The sequence below is a fragment of the Mus caroli genome, unplaced genomic scaffold, assembly GCF_978045245.1.
Source record: "Mus caroli unplaced genomic scaffold, Mus_caroli_1 scaffold_17, whole genome shotgun sequence".
NCBI classification, from domain to species: domain Eukaryota; kingdom Metazoa; phylum Chordata; class Mammalia; order Rodentia; family Muridae; genus Mus; species Mus caroli.
This window is the reverse complement of record NW_028227272.1, coordinates 9132864-9153707: the sequence shown is the minus strand read 5'-3', so window position 1 is coordinate 9153707 and position 20844 is coordinate 9132864.

Sequence of the window (20844 nt, the reverse complement as noted above, 5' to 3'; positions counted from 1 at the left end):
AGTAACTAAAGTGTGCCTGGAATTTAATGAAAATGCATATATGAAATAATCAAGCTTATGGGACATGATGAAAGTGGTATTAAGATGAAATTTCATAAGACTAAGTGCCTACCAAAAAACCAACCAACCAACCAAACAAACAAACAAATCAAACTGGAGAGGTCTCATACAAGCAATTTAACAGCACACCCAAAAGCCAACACCACCACCATCAACAACAACATAAAAAAAAAAAAAAAAAAAAGAGGCAAGCACAACCAAAAAGAATAGATGGCAAGAAATCCTCAAATTGAAGACTGAAATTAATAAAATAGAAACAAAGACATTAATAGAAATACTCAGTGAAACAAAGAGTTGGTCCTTCAAAAAAATCAATGAAGTAGACAAACCCTTATCCAAAATAACTAAAAGATGGAGAGTGAATATCCAAATTAACAACATCAGAAATGAAAAGGGAAGCATAACAAAAGACATTGAGGAGACCAAAAAAAAAAAAAAAAAAAAAGATTAGGTCTTACTTTTAAAATATGTACTCCAAAAAATTGGAAAATCGAAAACAAATTGGTAATTTTCTACATAGATACCACTTACCAAAATTAAATCAAGATCAGATAAACAATTTAAACAGGATATAACCCCTAAGGAAATAGAAAATACAGCATCCATTAAAAGTATCTCAATCAAACCAAACCAAACAAATGAACAGTCCACAGCCAGATGATTTTAGCATAGAATTCTACCAGACTGTCAAAAAAAGTTAACACTAATATTACTCAAATAATTCTGCAAATAGGAACAGAAGGAACATTGCCCACTTCATTTTATATGACCACAGTCATCTTGATACCCAAACCATACAAGGAATCAACAAAAAAAAGAGAAAATTACAGACCAATTTTTCTTATGAACATAGATGCAAAACTACTCACAAAATGAATCAAAGAACATGTCAAAAAGATCATCTGGAGGCACAGTGATAGTTCAACATACAAGAATCAGTCAATGTAATTCATTGTATAAACTGGAAAAAAGCACACACACATACATGATTACCTCATTAGAGGCTTTGACGAAGTTCAACACTCCTTCATGATAAAAGCCTTGGAGTAGGGATACAGGTGATAGACCTAAACACAATAAAGACAACCTACAGCAAGCCTATAGCCAACATCAGCTTAACTGGAGAGAAACTCAAAACAGTTCCACAAAAAGCAGGAGCAAGACAAGGTTGTCTACTCTGTCTATATCTATTTAATACAGTAATTGAAGTTTTAGCAGGAGCAATAAGACAACTGACAGAGATAAAGGGGATACAAATTGCAAAGGAAGAATTCAAAGTATCCTTATTTTCAGATGATATGATAGTATATTTAAGCAACCTAAAAATTCTCCCAGGGAACTCCTACATTTGATAAATACATACTCAGTGGAGTAGCTAGATATAAGATAAAGACAAAAAACAAAAACCCAACAACAATATAAGGTTAACTAAACAAACAAACAAACAAAAAACTCCAATACTTTCCTATATACAGATGGCAAATGAACTGAGAAAGAAATTAATGAAACAACATTCCTCACCGTTTTCACAAACAATATAAAATGTCTTGGAGTAACTCTAAACAAGCAAGTGAAACACTTGTATGACAAAATCTTCAAGTCTTTGAAGAAAGAAATTGAAGAAGGTAGCAGAAAATAAGATGTCCTATGCTCATGGAGCAGTAGAATTAGTGTAGTAAAATAGGTGTCCTACAAAAAGAAATGTACAGATTCAATGCAGTACTCATCAAAATGCCAACACAATTCTTTACAGACATTTAAAAGACAATACTCAATATCATATGGAAAACCAAAAACCCAGTATAGCTACAACATTCCTGAGATTTCAGGTTGTATTACAGAACTATAGTAATAAAACCTGCATTATATTGGCATAAAACACACACTAATCGATGGCATCGAATTGAAGATCCAGACATAAATTTACATACCTACCAACACCCAATTATTTATTTAAAAAAAAAGCTAAAAGTACACACTGGAGAAAAGAAAGCATCTTTAACAAATGGTGCTGGTCTACTTGGATGGCTGCATGTAGAAAATGCAAATAGACCCATATCAATAACCCTGCACAAAGCTCAAGCCCAAGTGAATCAAAGACCTAAACATAAAACCAAACACACTAAACATGATCAAAGAAAAAGTAGGCTATAGCCTTGAATGCATTGGCACAGGACAAAACTTCCTGAACACAACACCAATAGTTCAGACACTAAGACTAACAATTAATAAATGGGACCTCATGAAACTGAAAAGCTTCTGTAAGGCAAAAGGAACTATCAATGGGACAAAACAATAGCCTACAGAAAGGGAAAAGATTTTCACCAATCACATCTGACAGAGGGTTAATATCCAAAATATATAAAGAATTCATGAAACTAGATACCAACAAACCAAATAATCCAATTTAAAAATGGGGTACAGACCTAAATAGAGAATTCTCAACAGAGGAATTTCAAATAGCTAAGAAGTTCTTGAAGAAACGTTCAACATCCTTAGCCAACAGGGAAATGCAAATCAAGATCACTCTGAGATTCCATCTTATACCTGTCAGAATGGCTAAGATCAAAACCACAATTGATATAGTTCATGCAGGCAAGGATGTGGAGCAAGGAAAACACTCTTCCATTGTTTGTAGAAGTGCAAATTTAGACAACCACGTGGAAGTCAATATGGTAGTTCCTTAGAAACTTGGGAATTGACCTACCTCAAGACTCGGCTATACTATTCTTGGGCATATACCCAAAAGACATTCAATTTTTTCACAAGGACACTTGCTCAACTATGTTCATAGTAGCTTTATTCATAATAGCCAGCAACTGGAAACCATCTAGTATACCTCAGCTAAAGAATGGATAAAGAAAATGTGGTACGTTTACACAATCGAGTATTCCTCATCTGTTAAAATATTTTTAAAAATCATGAAATTTGCAGGGACATGGATTGAACTTGGAAAAAAGTCATCCTAAGTGAGGTAACTCAGACCTAGAAAAACATGATATATACTTACTTCTAAGTAAATATGAGTTGATAAGTAAGAAATAATCACATTACAATTCACAGACTCAGAGAAACTAAGTAACAATGAGAGAACTAAGGGGACCACATGAACCTCCCTGGGAAGTGGAAATTGAATAGATTTTGGGTGTACTGAGGACAGCTGGGAATGGGAACAGGCGTGATCAGGTACCCGATGGAGGGACATGGGAAGAACAAGAGACTATGAGGAGACATGACTGGAATTAGGGAGCACTTGAGGGACAATGTGAAAACCTAGTGCAGTGGAAACTTCCTGGATGCTATGATGTTGATACTAGAGTGCATTATTGGAAAGGATGATATGGAGCTTGAACTGAGCATCTTCTGTAAGCAGATGTGATGGTTTCAATGAAAATATCCCCAATATACTCATATACTCATACTCAATGAAAATATCCCCAATATACTCATTATTGGAGGTGTGGCCTTGTTGGAGGAAGTGTGTCACAGGTTTTGAAGTTTCAGAACCTCAAGTGGGGCCCAGTAGCTCACTCTGTCTTCCTGCTAAGTATCAAAATATAGAAATCTAGGCTACTTCTCCAGGACCATGTGTGTCTACCAGCTAAAATGCTTCATGGCATGATGATAATTGACTACACTTCTCCACTGTAAGCTAACCTTAATTAAATGTTTTTCATTAGAAGAGTTGCTGTGGTCATGGTGTCTATTCATGGCAATGAAATGCTAAGACCCCAGGCAAGACTTCCAGTAATAGGGCTGCCACACCAACCCATAAAACCTTCAATGTACAATCTGTCTTGCATGTAAGATGTGCAGGTTAGAATATGTGAAAGTGCCCTACCAATGACTGGTCTAACTTGAGGCCCACACCAGAGAGGGAACCCATTCCTAATACTACCTGGATGGCCAGGAGCTAGAACCTGGATGTCTGAGAGACTTAAGGTACAACCAAACATGACTGTCAAAAAAAGAGTCAATGAAAGAATTCCTATATATTTTGTTATATTGTTGGTGCCTGCTTTGTCCCATTGTCATTAGAGATTTCACTCAGCAGCTGATGGGAACAGATGCAGTGACCCACAGTCAAACATTAGGCAGAGCTCTGGGAACCTCAAAGAAGAGAAGGAAGGAAAGATTTTATGAACTAGAGGAGACTAGGACACCAGGATAACACTGCCCATAAAATCAACTAAGAAGAGCTCATAGGGGCTCATGGAGACTGAACCAGCAATCAAGGAACTTACATGGCTTATGCTAGGTCCTCTACATATTTGACTGTTTAGCTTACTGTTTTTGTGGGACTCCTACTAACTCCTAATGGTGAGGGCTGTCTCTGACTTTTTGCCTGCTCTTGGGTCCCTTTTCCTCCTACTGGGTACCTATGTCTAGCCTTGATATGAGAGTTTGTGCCTAGTCTTATTGTATCTTGTCATGCCATGTTCAGTTGATTTCACTGGGAGACCTGCTCTTTTGGGTGAGAGATTGGAAAGAGTGGAGGGAGGGGAGACTATAGTCTGACTGTATTGCATTAGAGAAGAATAAATTTAAAAAAGAAGGTAAATACAAACAAATACATAAAATGGGCACTGTTGAGCCAGTCCCACAACACCTAGAGGGAGCTCCATTCCCAGGGGCTCTAACTTGCCCAGGATCATAGGATCAAAGATGAGGAAAACAGCATCTGCCCTAACATCAGGAGTAACTGGGACCAGCAGGACCCAAGTATGCAGCAACTTCACCCAATTGGTGGCACAGGTTCCTTGCAGTCTGGGCCAGTGTCCTGAGTAGATCTTGGGTGCAAACTCTGCAGGCAATCCCACAACACCCAGAGGAAGCTCCACTCCAGGAACTCTAACATACATCACAGGATCCAAGGATCCCTGGAGCTTGATCACTCCAGCATCTCAGGGGCCCAGAGGCAGTTTGACTCCCAGGAGCTCTGACACACCAAGAATCTCAGGGTTACAGGATCCCAGAATCACAGGACCCTAGAGACAGCTGGACCCTTCGGAGCTCTGATACAACCAAGATCACAGGAAGGACAGGCTCCAGTCAGATATAGTGAGGGCAGGTGGCACTAGAGAAAACTAGATGGCAGTAGGGAAGCATAAGAAAATAAGCAACAGAAGCCAAGGTTACTTAGCATCATCAGAACCCAATCCTACCACCTTAGCAAGTCCTGGATACACCATGACACCAAAAAAGCAAGATTCCAATCGAAAATCACTTCTCATGGTGATGATAGAGGACTTTAAGAAACACATAAATAATTCCCTTAAAGAAATACAGGAGAACACAGGTAAATAAATAGCTAGAAGTTTTTAAAGAGGAAATACAAAAATCCTTTAAAGAATTACAGGAAAACATAATCAAACAGGTGAAGTAAATGAATAAAACCATCCAGGATATAAAAATGGAAATAGAAACAATAAAAAAAAATCACCATGGGAGACAACCTTGGAGATAGGAAACCTAGGAAAGACATCAGGAGTCATACATGCAAGCACCACCAAAAGAATACAAGAGATAGAACCTCAGGTGCAGATGATACGATAGAAAACATGGACATAATAGTCAAACAAAATGTAAAAAGCTCCTAACCCAAAACATCCAGGACATCCAGGACACAAGAAGATGATCAAACCTAAGGATAATAGGTATAGAAAAGAGCAAAGATTCCCAACTTAAATGGCTAGAAAATATCTTCAATAAAATTATAGAAAACTTCCCTAATCTAAAGAGATACCCATGAACATACAAGAAGCCTACAGAACTCTAAATAGACTAGACCAGAAAAGAAATTTCTAACATCACATAATAATCAAAACACCAAATGCACTAAACAAAGAAAGAATATTAAAAGCAGTAAGGGAAAAAGGTCAAGTAACATATAAAGGCAGACCTATCGGAATTATACCATATTTCTCACCAGAGACTATGAAAGCTAGAAAATCCTGGGCAGATGTCATATAGACCCTAAGAGAAAACAAAGCCCAGGTTACTATACCCAGCAAAACTCTCAATTACCATAGATGGAGAAACAAGATATTCCATGATAAAACCAAATTTACACAATACCTTTCCACAAATCCAGCCCTACAAAGGATAATAAATGGAAAACACCAACACAAGGAGGGAAACTACACCCTAGAAAAAGCAAGAAAGTAATCTTTAAAGAAACCAAAAGAAGATAGTCATACAAACATGGTCATACCTCTAACAACAAAAATAACAGGAGGTAGCAATTGCTTTTCCTTAATATCTCTCTCTTAACATTAATTCCCCAATAAAAAGACATAGACTAACAAACTGGACATGTAAACAGGATCCAGCATTTTTCTGCATACAGGAAATGCAACCCAGTGACAAAAACAGATATAACTTTGTGTGTAGGCGAAAGAACCTGAGCCCTGGGCCTCTCACTCTTATATACTATCAGTTCCCATCCACTCACAGCAGGCCACATCACCTCACCAGGTATGCAGCTTCAGCTAATCAGGGCAGCAGGGGCATATCTCCACCAAAATGGCTTCGCCAGTAACCTGGTACACCTGCGCAGCTCTCACGATGTTTGTGGCTTATATGAGGAAGTCAGGTGCAAGTCAAAAGACTTAGCTGCAGTCCCTGGCACCTTCTTGGGACTGCTGCCACATCTGCTCCTCACACTTCCCCCTTTTTTCTTTTTTTTTATTGCCAGAGAGAATGTCTGTAGATTGCCCCCTGCAGCAATGTCCCTTACCCGTCCTTGGGAGACAAACAGCATTGGTTTGATCCCTGTCTTAGGTTGGTGACATGCCCAGGGAGTCTTATCCGTCACTGACTACTTCTCTATCATGCCAAGCCACACTTGGGGAGATTGTGTTTTGCTTGCGGAAGGTGCATTAAAAGGCCAGGATGTTGATTAATCTATGGCCAGATCTTAATTGCTACAAGCAAGCCTCATGGGTGAAGGTAGAGGTCTGATCCCCAGTGTGCAAGCATAGGGGCCCTACACAAAACCATCCCTTGAGCTCATCACCCAGAGAGGTCTTGGCCAGCTCCCGTGTCGTTTTTCCTGGGGGGAAGGGAACTAGGACACTGAACCTTCATGCAATCAGACATGCCTTCCACAGGATGCCAACAGCAAGCTATCCTCTGTGCAGTGCTTAGCCTCACAACCCATGGCATAATGCAGCATAATTTCTTTTAGAGTGGCAAACCGAATCTGAGGAGATTGTCCCGCCTCCACTGCAGCAAAAGCCTATGCCACCATGGTGAAAGTGCGGGCCTGCACACACTGCACCTAACACATGTGCCACACACACACTATTACAAGCATACATCCCAGGGCTCCCATCCCCGCTCATCAGCCCTGAAGCAAGGGATAGACAGTTTGTAAACAAAGCAACTTGAACAGGCAAAGGTACAAAGCAAGGCATCCTAGTCACAACAGCCAAATGATATAACGAATATCACTACTACAATTAACATTCTTATAAACAATAAACACAAAAGGAGATCACATACAAACAGGCATAGCCAGAAAAGAAACATTCCTTCCTCCAGCAAATTGAAATACAGAAGTTTCAAACACATTAGAACCATTCCAATAAAATTTGCATTACCCCAGGCCCCTCCCGCCACCTGGCTTAAGGGGGAAAGATCAGTGCAACTACCATTCACCCCACATAACAACCATACATATAAGGGGCACTGCCCAAGGTGGAAGGGAATCAGGAACACTCCTACAAAAAGGAAAGGGGGGTCCATCTAGGTTGAGAGGGTATAGTGCCATTGCCCTTGGATATCCTGGCAGGCCACACCCCTCGAATCCAGGTAGCATTAGTTTTAGTAGATACAGCTGAACACAATCACTCATCAGTGAAATATTTTGAATCATCTGAAAATACAACAATCCCTTTAGCTGAAGCAGCATAGAAAAAAGGCAATTGTAGCGAAGCATTAGATGTAAAGAATTGAGGAAACACTTGAATGCGTCAATGACATGGGTTTCAGGAACACAGCCCCAACGTAGCTCTTCAGTTCTCACTAGCGGGAGCATTCCCAGCCACAGGAACATCCACGTCCTCACAGCTCTGCTTGTTTTGAATTGCTCTGGTCAGCCACTCCGGGACCTGCAGCTGTTGTCAATGATCCTGAGGAAACACAAACAGACCCTCTCTCCCAAACCAATTGAGAGCGCTCCTCTCTTACCTGATTCAGCGCCTCATTACCTCTCTGGAGTGCTACAAGACCTTCAACACCAGTGGGCAATGATTTCCACACCCTTATGGCAATCTGATTTACCTGCTCAAGCACCTGCACTGGATATCCTGTCTGTTGTTGTGCAAAGCGACCTTGACTAAGCAGCATATCCCTGTCCCATGCTTGATTTCCTGCAGCAACATTAGCCACTGCCTGTTCATTTGTAAATTCAATATGGAAGGCTTTCCAATCTAAATACTGCCCAGGTGAAAGGCATCCCTTTACCAAGCCTGCCCAATGCATCATGCAGTGTCTATTCAAGGCCTCTACTTGAGCCACATTATAGGAGGCAGTTAAGCCATACGTCCGCATGGACTCAGCCAAATTCCTGATTACTTTGAAATCCAGAGGTTCATGATATCTCTGCCCTGCTTGGTCGGTGAAAATAGGACATCCCAGCAAGGAGAATCTAACCTCTCTCCAAACCTCCAGACAGAAGTTCTGCTTATAGGTGGCTGCCGAGGAGGCATAAGGAGGGGGCACAGAAGCCAATTCGCCTTCCTCCTCCACCTCAGCTCTTTTATTTTGTCCTTTCTGTCCACCTGATAACACGGTGTCTCCTTTCTTTTTCTTTTTTCTTTTTAAGCCCTTCTCCTCTTCCAACATACTTTCTTGTTGCTCTATAAGGATTTTCTGACCTGTCTTGACTGCCTCTCGATTCAAACAGTAACAGAGTCCATATATCAGAACAAACAAGACCAATATTATCAGACCTACCCACAAAGGGTCAATGGGAGAAAAAAGCATAACTACACAGCGAGGATCTATTGATCACTACACTGAGGTTATCATAGTTCCTTAACTTGTCCCCAAACCATGAATCTTAATTTGTCCCCAAACCGTGAACCTTAACTTGTCCCAAAGCTGGGAACCTTAACTTGTCCCAAAACCGGGAACCTTATCGTTACTGCCAGAGAGGAAACAGGATGTGTCCCGTTTTCCTTCTGTCCCTAGGAGAGCTCTGAAATAGCTTATTTTCATTTTTCTCTTCTTATATTTCTTATTTTACTTATATTTCTGCGCATGCCTTCTTTTTCATTTCTCTCTGTTTCTGATATGCTTCCCTGGTGCTCCTGCAAAAGTTGCTACCCTTATCAAGGCAAGCGACAATTACCAGACCTACTGCACAAGAAAGCATATCTCTCAGAGACTCACATTAATTTCTTTTTACTTACCAGTACCACTGTTCCCCAGCTGAAGAGTTCTGAATCCACGCAGTTGAATCCTTCTCAACAGTCTGTGTTGCAGGAACACTTCATTAACCACTCCTTCCCCGTGATGCAGTTCTGAATCCTCCCTGTAACAGGGGATCTTCGCTCATGCCTGAAGATGTTACTTCCCGGGTTTCGGCACCATTTGTGTGTAGGCGAAAGACCCTGAGCTCTGGGCCTCTCACTCTTATATACTATCAGTTCCCATCTACTCACAGCAGGCCACATCACCTCACCAGGTACGCAGCTTCAGCTAATCAGGGCAGCAGGGGCATATCTCCACCAAAATGGCTTCACCAGTAACCTGGTACACCTGCGCAGCTCTCACGATGTTTGTGGCTTATATGAGGAAGTCAGGTGCAAGTCATACGACTTAGCTGCAGTCCCTGGCGCCTTCTTGGGACTGCTGCCACATCTGCTCCTCACATAACTTCAGATTAAAAAGGTGGAAAATAATTTTCAAAGCAAATGGTCCCAAGAAACAAGATGGAGTAGCCGTTCTAATATTGAATAAAATCAACTTTCAACCAAAAGTTATCAAAAAAAAAAAAAAAGATAAGGAAGGACACTCTATACTGTTCAAAGGAAAAATCTACCAAGATGAACTCTCAATTCTGAACATAACATCTATGATCCAAATGCAAGGGCACCCACATTCATAAAACAAACTTTGATAAAGTTCAAAGCACACATGGAACTCCACACATTAGTAGTGGGAGACATCAACACCCCACTCTCACCAATGGACAGATCATGGAAACAGAAACTAAATGGAGACACATTGAAACTAACAGAAGTTATGAACCAAATGGATCTAACAGATATTTATAGGACATTTCATCTTAAAGCAAAAGAAGATACCTTCTTCTCAGCACCTCTTGGTACCTTCTCCAAAACTGACCATGTAATTGGTCACAAAGCAGGCCTCAACAGATACAGGAAGACTGAAATAATCCCAAGCATCCTGTCAGATCACCACAGACTAAGGCTGCTCTTAAATACCAACAAAAACAATGGAAAGCACACACACACACACATATATATATATATATATATATATATATATATATATATATATATATGAAAGCTGAATAATGCTCTACTCAATGACAACTTGGTCAAGGAAGAAATAAAGAGATAAAGAAAAATCTTCTTAGGATTTAATGAAAATGAAGACACATCATACCAAAACTTATGGGATACAATACAAGCAGAGATAAGTGCCTCCAAACAGGAACTGGAAAGAGTTAATACTAGCAGCTTGACAACAGACCTGAAAGCTCTAGAACAAAAAGAAGCAAATACACTCAAAAGGAGTAGATGTCAGGAATAATCAAACTTGGGGCTGAAATCAACGAAATAGAAACAAAAAGAACTAAAAAATAATCAACAAAATCAGAAGTTGGTTCTTTGAGAAATCAACAAGATAGATAAACCCTTAGCCATACTAACCAGAGGGCACAGAGACAGTACCCAAATTAACAAAATCAGAAATGAAAAAGGGAGATATAACAACAGAAACTGAGGAAATTCAAAAAATAATCATCAGATCCTACTAAAAAAAAGCCTATAGTCAACAAAACTGGAAATTCTGGATGAAATGGTTAATTTTCTAGACAGATACCAGGTACCAAAGTTAAATCAGGATCAGATAAACCATAAAAACAGTCCCAATACTCCTAAAGAAATAGAAGCAGTCATTAATAGTCTCCCAACCAAAAGAGCCCAGAACCACATGGGTTTAGTGCAGAATTCTATCAGACCTTCAAAGAAGACCTAATACCAATACTCTTCAAACTATTCCACAAAATAAAAACAGAATGAACACTACCAATTTGTTCTATGAAGCCAGAATTACTCATAACAAAACCACACAAAGACACAACAAAGAAAGAGAACTTCAGACCAATTTCCCTATGAATATCGATGCAAAAACACTCAATAAAATTCTCACAAACTGAATCCAAGAACACATCGAAAGGATCATTCAGCATGATTGAGTAGGCTTCATCCCTGGGATGCAGGAATGGTTCAATATACAGAAATCCATCAATGTAATCCACTACATAAACAAGCTCAAAGGAAAAAAAAACACATGATAATTTCATTAAGATGCTGAAAAAGCATTTGACAAAATTCAACATCCCTTCAAGTTAAAAGTCTTGGAAAGATCAGGAATTCAAGGCCCATACCTAAACATAGTAAAAGCAATATACAGCAAGTCAGTAGCCAACATCAAACTAAATAGTGAGAAAGTGGAAACAATCCCACTAAAATCAGGGACTAGACAAGGCTGACTACTCTCTTCCTATCTATTCAATATAGTACTTGAAGTTCTAGCTAGAGCAATGAGACAACAAAAGGAGGTCAAGGGGATACAAATTGGAAAGAAGAAGTCAAACTATCACTATTTGCAGATAATATAATAGTATACTTAAGTGACCCCAAAAATTCCACCAGAAAGGTGATAACAACTTCAGCAAAATGCCTGGATATAAAATTAACACAAACAAATCAGTAGCATTCCTATAATCAAAGGATAAACAGGCTGAGAAAGAAATTAGAAAAGCAACAACCATTACAATAGTCATAAATAATATTACATACCTTGGTGTGACTCTAACCAAGCAAGCAAAAGATATGTATGACAAGAACTTCAAGTCTCTGAAGAAAGAAATCAAAGAAGACCTCAGAATATGGGACAATCTTCCATGCTCATGGAGTGGCAAGAATTAAAATAGTAAAAATGGCCATCTTGCTGACAGCAATCTGTAGATTCAGTGCAATCCTCATCAACATTCTAAATCAATTCTTCATAGAGTTAGAAAGAGCCATTATTAAATTCATTTGGAATAACCAAAAACAAACAAACAAACAAACAAACAAACAAACAAAAAACAGGATAAGGAAAGCTATACTCAACAATAAAAGAACATCTCGGGGAATCACCACCCCTGACATTAAGTTGTATTACAGAGCAACAGTGATAAAAACTTTGTGATACTGGTACAAAGACAGGCAGGAAGATGAATGGGATATAATTGAAAACCTAGAAATGAACCCACACACTTATGGCCACTTGATCTTTGACAAAGGAGCTAAAACCACCCAGTGGAAAAAACACAACATTTTTTTTAAATTTATATTTTTATTAGGTATTTTCCTCGTTTACATTTTCAATGCTATCCCAAAAGTCCCCCATACCCACCCCTCCCAATCCCCTACCCACCCACTCCCCCTTTTTGGCCCTGGGGTTCCCCTGTACTGGGGCATATAAAGTTTGCAAGTACAATGGGCCTCTCTTTGCAGTGATGGCCGACTAGGCCATCTTTTGATACGTATGCAGCTAGAGACAAGAGCTCCGGGGTACTGGTTAGTTCATATTGTTGTTTCACCTATAGGGTTGCAGTTCCCTTTACCTCCTTGGGTAATTTCTCTAGCTCCTCCATTGGGGGCCGTGTGATCATCCATTTCTGTGTTTGCTAGGCCCCGGCATAGTCTCACAAGAGACAGCTATATCTGGGTCCTTTCAGCAAAATCTTGCTAGTGTATGCAATGGTGTCAGCGTTTGGAAGCTGATTATGGGATGGATCCCTGCATATGGGAATCACTAGATGGTCCATCCTTTCTTCACAGCTCCAAATTTTGTCTCTGTAACTCCTTCCATGGGTGTTTTGTTCCCATTTCTAGGAAGGGGCAAAGTGTCCACACTTTGGTCTTCATTCTTCTTGAATTTCATGCATTTAGCGAATTGTATCTTATATCTTGGGTATCCTAAGTTTCTGGGCTAATATCCACTTATCAGTGAGTACATATTGTGTGAGTTCCTTTGTGATTGGGTTACCTCACTCAGGATGATGCCCTCCAGGTCCATCCATTTGCCTAGGAATTTCATAAATTCATTTTTTAATAGCTGAGTAGTACTTAATTGTGTAAATGTACCACATTTTCTGTATCCATTCCTCTGTTGAGGGACATCTGGGTTCTTTCCAGCTTCTGGCTAGTATAAATAAGGCTGCTATGAACATAGTGTAGCATGTGTCCTTCTTACCGGTTGGGACATTTTCTGGATATATGCCCAGGAGAGGTATTGCGGGATCCTCCAGTAGTACTATGTCCATTTTTCTGAGGAACCGCCAGACTGATTTCCAGAGTGGTTGTACATGCTTGCAATCCCACCAACAATGGAGGAGTGTTCCTCTTTCTCCACATCCTCGCCAGCATCTGCTGTCACCTGAATTTTTGATCTTAGCCATTCTGACTGGAGTTAAGTGGAATCTCAGGGTTGTTTTGATTTGCATTTCCCTGATGATTAAGGATGTTGAACATTTTTTGAGGTGCTTCTCAGCCATTTGGTATTCCTCAGGTGAGAATTCTTTGTTCAGCTCTGAGCCCCATTTTTTAATGGGGTTATTTTATTTTTCTGGAGTCCACCTTCTTGAGTTCTTTAGATATATTGGATATTAGTCCCCTATCCGATTTGGGATAGGTAAAGATACTTTCCCAATCTGTTGGTGGCCTTTTTGTCTTATTGACGGTGTCTTTTGCTTTGCAGAAGCTTTGCAATTTTATGAGGTCCCATTTATCGATTCTCGATCTTACAGCACAAGCCTTTGCTGTTCTATTCAGGAATTTTTCCCCTGTACCCATATCTTCGAAGCTTTTCCCTACTTTCTCCTCTATAAGTTTCAGTGTCTCTGGTTTTAGGTGGAGATCCTTAATCCACTTAGATTTGACCTTAGTACAAGGAGATAGAAATGGATCAATTCGCATTTTTCTACATGATAACCGCCAGTTGTGCCAGCACCATTTGTTGAAAATGCTGTCTTTTTTCCACTGGATGGTTTTAGCTCCCTTGTCAAAGATCAAGTGACCATAGGTGTGTGGGTTCATCTCTGGGTCTTCAATTTTATTCCATTGGTCTACTTGTCTGTCACTATACCAATACCATGCAGTTTTTATCACAATTGCTCTGTAGTAGAGCTTTAGGTCAGGCATGGTGATTCCACCAGAGGTTCTTTTATCCTTGAGAAGAGTTTTTGTTATCCTAGGTTTTTTGTTATTCCAGATGAATCTGCTGATTGCCCTTTCTAATTCGTTGAAGAATTGAGTTGGAATTTTGATGGGGATTGCATTGAATCTGTAGATTGCTTTTGGCAAGATAGCCATTTTTACAATGTTGATCCTGCCAATCCATGAGCATGGGAGATCTTTCCATCTTCTGAGATCTTCTTTAATTTCTTTCTTCAGAGACTTGAATTTCTTATCATACAGATCTTTCACTTCCTTAGTTAGAGTCACGCCAAGGTATTTTATATTATTTGTGACTATTGAGAAGGGTGTTATTTCCCTAATTTCTTTCTCAGCCTGTTTATCCTTTGTGTAGAGAAAGGCCATTGACTTGTTTGAGTTAATTTTATATCCAGCTACTTCATTGAAACTGTTTATCAGGCTTAGGAGTTCTCTGGTGGAATTTTTAGGGTCACTTTATATACTATCATATCATCTGCAAAAGTGATATTTTGACTTCTTCCTTTCCAATTTGTATCCCCTTGATCTCCTTTTGTTGTCTAATTGCTCTGGCTAGGACTTCAAGTACAATGTTGAATAGGTAGGGCAAGAGTGGACAGCCTTGTCTAGTCCCTGATTTTAGTGGGATTGCTTCCAGCTTCTCACCATTTACTTTGATGTTGGCTACTGGTTTGCTGTAGATTGCTTTTATCATGTTTAGGTATGGGCCTTGAATTCCTGATCTTTCCAAGACTTTTATCATGAATGGGTGTTGGATTTTGTCAAATGCTTTCTCAGCATCTAACGAGATGATCATGTGGTTTTTGTCTTTGAGTTTGTTTATATACTGGATTACGTTGATGGATTTCCGTATATTGAATGATCCTTGCATCCGTGGGATGAAACCTACTTGGTCAGGATGGATGATTGTTTTGATGTGTTCTTGGATTCTGTTAGCAAGAACTTTATTGAGGATTTTTGCATCGATATTCATAAGGGAAATTGGTCTGAAGTTCTCTATCTTTGTTGGGTCTTTTTGTGGTTTAGGTATCAGAGTAATTGTGGCTTCATAGAATGAGTTGGGTAGAGTACCTTCCGTTTCTATTTTGTGGAATAGTTTGTGAAGAACTGGAATTAGGTCTTCTTTGAAGGTCTGATAGAACTCTGCACTAAACCCATCTGGTCCTGGGCTTTTTTTGGTTGGGAGACTATTAATGACTGCTTCTATTTCTTTAGGGGATATAGGACTGTTTAGATCATTAACCTGATCTTGATTTAGCTTTGGTACCTGGTATCTGTCTAGAAACTTCTCCATTTCATCCAGGTTCTCCAGTTTTGTTCAGTATAGCCTTTTGTAGAAGGATCCGATGGTGTTTTGGATTTCTTCAGGATCTGTTGTTAGGTTTCCCTTTTCATTTCTGATTTTGTTAATTAGGATGCTTTCCTTGTGCCCTCTAGTGAGTCTGGCTAAGGGTTTGTCTATCTTGTTGATTTTCTCAAAGAACCAGCTCCTTGATTGGTTGATTCTTTGAATATTTCTTCTTGTTTCCACTTGGTTGATTTCACCCCTGAGTTTGATTATTTCCTGCCTTCTACTCCTCTTGGGTGAATTTGCTTCCTTTTATTCTAGAGCTTTTAGGTGTGTTGTCAAGCTGCTAATGTGTGCTCCCTCTAGTTTCTTTATGGAGGCACTCAGAGCTATGAGTTTTCCTCTTAGGAATGCTTTCATTGTGTCCCATAAGTTTGGGTATGTTGTGCCTTCATTTTCATTAAAGTCCAAAAAGTCCTTAATTTGTTTCTTTATTCCTTCCTTGACCAAGTTATCATTGAGAAGAGTGTTGTTCAGTTTCCACGTGAATGTTGGCTTTCTATTAGTTATTTTGTTATTGAAGGTCAGCCTTAGTCCATGGTGAACTGATAGGATGCATGGGAGAATTTCAATATTTTTGTTAATGTTGAGGCTTGTTTTGTGACCAATTATGTGGTCAGTTTTGGAGAAGGTACCATGGGGTGCTGAGAAGAAGGTATATCCTTTTGTTTTAGGATAAAATGTTCTGTAGATATCTGTTAAGTCCATTTGTTTCATCACTTCTGTTAGTTTCACTGTGTCCCTGTTTAGTTTCTGTTTCCATGATCTGTCCATTGGTGAAAGTGGTGTGTTGAAGTCTCCCACTATTATTGTATGAGGTGCAATGTGTGCTTTGAGCTTTACTAAAGTTTCTTTAATGAATGTGGCTGCCCTTGTATTTGGAGCATATATATTCAGAATTGAGAGTTCCTCTTGGAGGATTTTCCTTTGATGAGTATGAAGTGCACCTCCTTGTCTTTTTTGATTATTTTGGGTTGGAAGTGCATTTTGTTAGATATTAAAATGGCTACTCCAGCTTGTTTCTTCATACCATTTGCTTGGAAAATTGTTTTCCAGCCTTTCATTCTAAGGTAGTGTCTATCGTTTTCTCTGAGATGAGTTTCCTGTAAGCAGCAAAATGTTGGGTCTTGTTTGTGTAGCCAGTTTGTTAGTCTATGTCTTTATATTGGGGAGTTGAGTCCATTGATATTAAGAGATATTAAGGAAAAGTAATTGTTGCTTCCTGTTATTTTTGTTCTTAAAGTTGGCATTCTGTTCTTGTGGCTGTCTTCTTTTAGGTTTGTTGAGGAATTACCTTCTTGTTTTTTCTAGGGCGTGGTTCCTGTCCTTGTATTGGTTTTTTTCTGTTATTATCCTTTGAAGTGCTGGATTCGTGGAGAGATAATGTGTGAATTTGTTTTTGTCGTGGAATACTTTGGTTTCTCCATCTATGGTAATTGAGAGTTTGGCTGGGTATAGTAGCCTGGGCTGGAATTTGTGTTCTCTCAGTGTCTGTATAACATCTGTCCAGGCTCTTCTGGCTTTCATAGTCTCTGGTGAAAAATCTGGTGTAATTCTGATAAGCTTGCCTTTATATGTTACTTGACCTTTTTTTCTTACTGCTGTTAGTATTCTATCTTTATTTAGAGCATTTGTTGTTCTGATTATTATGTGTTGGGAGGAATTTCTATTCTGGTCCAGTCTATTTGGAGTTCTGTAGGCTTCTTGTATGTTCATGGGCATCTCTTTCTTTAGATTTGGGAAGTTTTCTTCTATAATTTTGTTGAAGATGTTTGCTGGTCCTTTGAGTGGAAAATCTTCATTCTCATCCACTCCTATTATCCGTAGGTTTGGTCTTCTCATTGTGTCCTGGATTTCCTGGATGTTTTGAGTTAGGATCTTTTTGCATTTTCCATTTTCTTTGATTGTTGTGCCGATGTTCTCTATGGAATCTTCTGCACCTGAGATTCTCTCTTCCATCTCTGTATTCTGTTGCTGATGCTCACATCTTTGGTTCCAGATTTCTTTCCTAGGGTTTCTATCTCCAGCGTTGCCTCACTTTGGGCTTTCTTTATTGTGTCTACTTCCCTTTTTAGGTCTTGGATGGTTTTATTCAATTCCATCACCTGTTTGGTTGTGTTTTCCTGCAATTCTTTAAGGGATTTTTGTGTTTCCTCTTTAATGTCTTCTACCTGTTTGGTTATGTTTTCCTGCAATTCTTTAAGGGGTTTTTGTATTTCCTCTTTAATGTCTTCTACTTGTTTAGCAATGTTCTCCTGTATTTCTTTAAGTGAGTTATTTAAGTCCTTCTTGATGTCCTCTACTATCATCATGAGATATGCTTTTAAATCCAGGTCTAGCTTTTCAGGTGTGTTGGGGTGCCCTGGATTGGGCGAAGTGGGAGTGCTGGGTTCTGATGATGGTGAGTGGTCCTGGTTTCTGTTAGTAAGATTCTTACGTTTACCTTTCGCCATCTGGTAATCTCTGGAGTTAGTTGTTATAGTTGTCTCTGTTTAGAGATTGTTCCTCTGGTGATTTTGTTACCCTCTATGAGCAGACCTGGGAGACTAGCGCTCTCCTCTGAGTTTCAGTGGTCAGAGCAGTCTCTGCAGGCAAGGTCTCCTCTTTCAGGGAAGGTGCACAGTTATCTGGTGTTTGGACCTCCTCCTGGACGAAGATGAAGGCCCAAAACAGGATCTTTCCCAGAAGCTGTGTTGCTTTGGCCTGTCTCAGAAGCCGTTGTTTCAGTAGTCCACACTCTCACCTGTGTAGACTACTTTCTGAGGAGTCCCAGAACCAAGGTGGCTCCCATGGAACCTGAGGCAGAAGCCTCTCGGGCCGGGCGGACACCTGTGCTCTGACCAGGAAGGTGGCTGGTTGTTTGGAGCCGAAAATGGCGCCGCCTCAGAGGCTCTGTGGCTCTCGCCTGTCAAAACACAACATTTTTAACAAATGGTGCTGGTTCAACTGGCGGTCAGCATGAAGAAAAATGCAAATCAAACCTTTCTTATCTCCTTGTACAAAGCTCAAGTCCAAGTGGATCAAGGACCTCCACATAAAACCAGACACATTGAAACTTACAGAGGAGAAAGTGAGGAAGACCCTCAAACATATGAGCACAGGGAAAACTTTCCTGAACAGAGCACCAGAGGCTTATGCTCTAAGATCTTGATCAACAAATGGGACCTCATAAAATTGCAAAGATTCTTTAAGGCTCTGTAAGACTCTGTCAATAGGACAAAAGGGCAACCAACAGATTGGGAAAAGATCTTCACCAATCCTACATCCAGTAGAGGGCTAACATCCAATATATACAAAGAACTCAAGAAGTTAGACTGCAGAGATTCAAATAACCCTATTAAAATATGGGGTACAGAGCTAAACAAAGAATTTTCAACCAAGGAATATTGAATGGCTGAGAAGCACTTAAAGAAATGTTCAAAATCCTTAGTCATCAGAGAAATGCAAACCAAAACAACCCTGAGATTCCACCCACACCACTCAGAGTGGCTTAGTTCAAAAACTCAGATGCCTGCAAGGATGTGTAGAAAGAGGAACACTTTTTCATTGTTGGTGGGATTGCAAGCTGGTACAACCACTCTGGAAATCACTCTGGCAGTTCCTCACAAAATAGCACATAGAATTACCTGAAAACCCAGCTATACCACTCCTAGGCATATACCCAAAAGATTCTTCAACATATAAAAATGAGACATGCTCCACTATATTCATAACAGCCGTATTTATAATAGCCAGGAGCTAGAAAGAAACCAGATGTCCTTCAACAGAGGCTTGGATACAGAAAATGTGGTGCATTTTCAAGGCTTTGTATAGATAGATAATCAGGTGTCTCATTCCTTAGAGAGGTTAATTCTCCATACCTCAGTAGTCATTAGCTGTCTACAGTTTTTTGTTTAGAGGTGGGATCCTGTGCGATTCATTCTCTCTTTTCCATTATTATGTTTAGTGATACTGTCATTATTCAGGTCCTGTTTATGCTGCCATTTCTAGGACAGACTGTTTCACAGAAGACTTTCTGGTTTTTACAACCTTGACATAACCCTTCCCTTGATATGGTCTGCCAAGGGCCAGCCTCTCCTAGGTTCAGTTTCCTGACAGAAAGGGTGTCTGGGGGCAAAAACAAATGACTGGAAGTCAAATCACGGGTCTAAGGTGATGGCCTATGTTCTGTTTGAGCTGGCTCCCTAAGCAGCTCTCTATAGATAGCTTTTAGCTCTGTAGCCTGCTCAAGATAGCTTTTCAGGTTGTTCTCTCTGTGTGTCCTGTTCTGCCCTCAACAGCTCTTTCTTGCTATTAAAAAAACAAAACAAAACAAACAAAACAAAAACCTCTCTGTTTAAGACAGATAATTTTCTGCTCTCTCTGATTGAGATAGTTCTCTCTGCTAATTAAAATTCTAAAAGCTCTGGACAGCTCATGAGTTTTCTGACCAAAGTCAGAAAAGCTGCTATAAAAAAAATTCTTGGATCTTCCAACCAAGTCATAAATTTTGTTTTAAAAAAAATTCTAAAAGTAATTCTTGAGTTTTCTGGTCAAAATCAGACTGCCATAAAAAATAATTCTAAAAGAGCTGTGTTTGCTTTTCAGACAGCCTTCTCTGCATAGCTGCTAGAGAACGTTCTAAAAGAGCAGTGTCAGCTCTCTAAGTCATTCTTAGATTTTCTGATCAAAAAATTCCAAAAGAGCTATGAAAAATTCTTAAAGACCCGTGTTTGCTTTCCATGGATTTTCTAACTAAAATCAGAAATCCTGTTGAGAAAAATTCTTTTTTTTTTTTTATATATATTTATTACATATTTTCCTCAATTACATTTCCAATACTATCCCAAAAGTCCCCCATAGCGCCCCCCACTTCCCTACCCACCCATTCCCATTCTTTTGGCCCTGGCATTCCCCTATATTGGGGCATATAAAGTTTGCAAGTCCAATGGGCCTCTCTTTCCATTGATG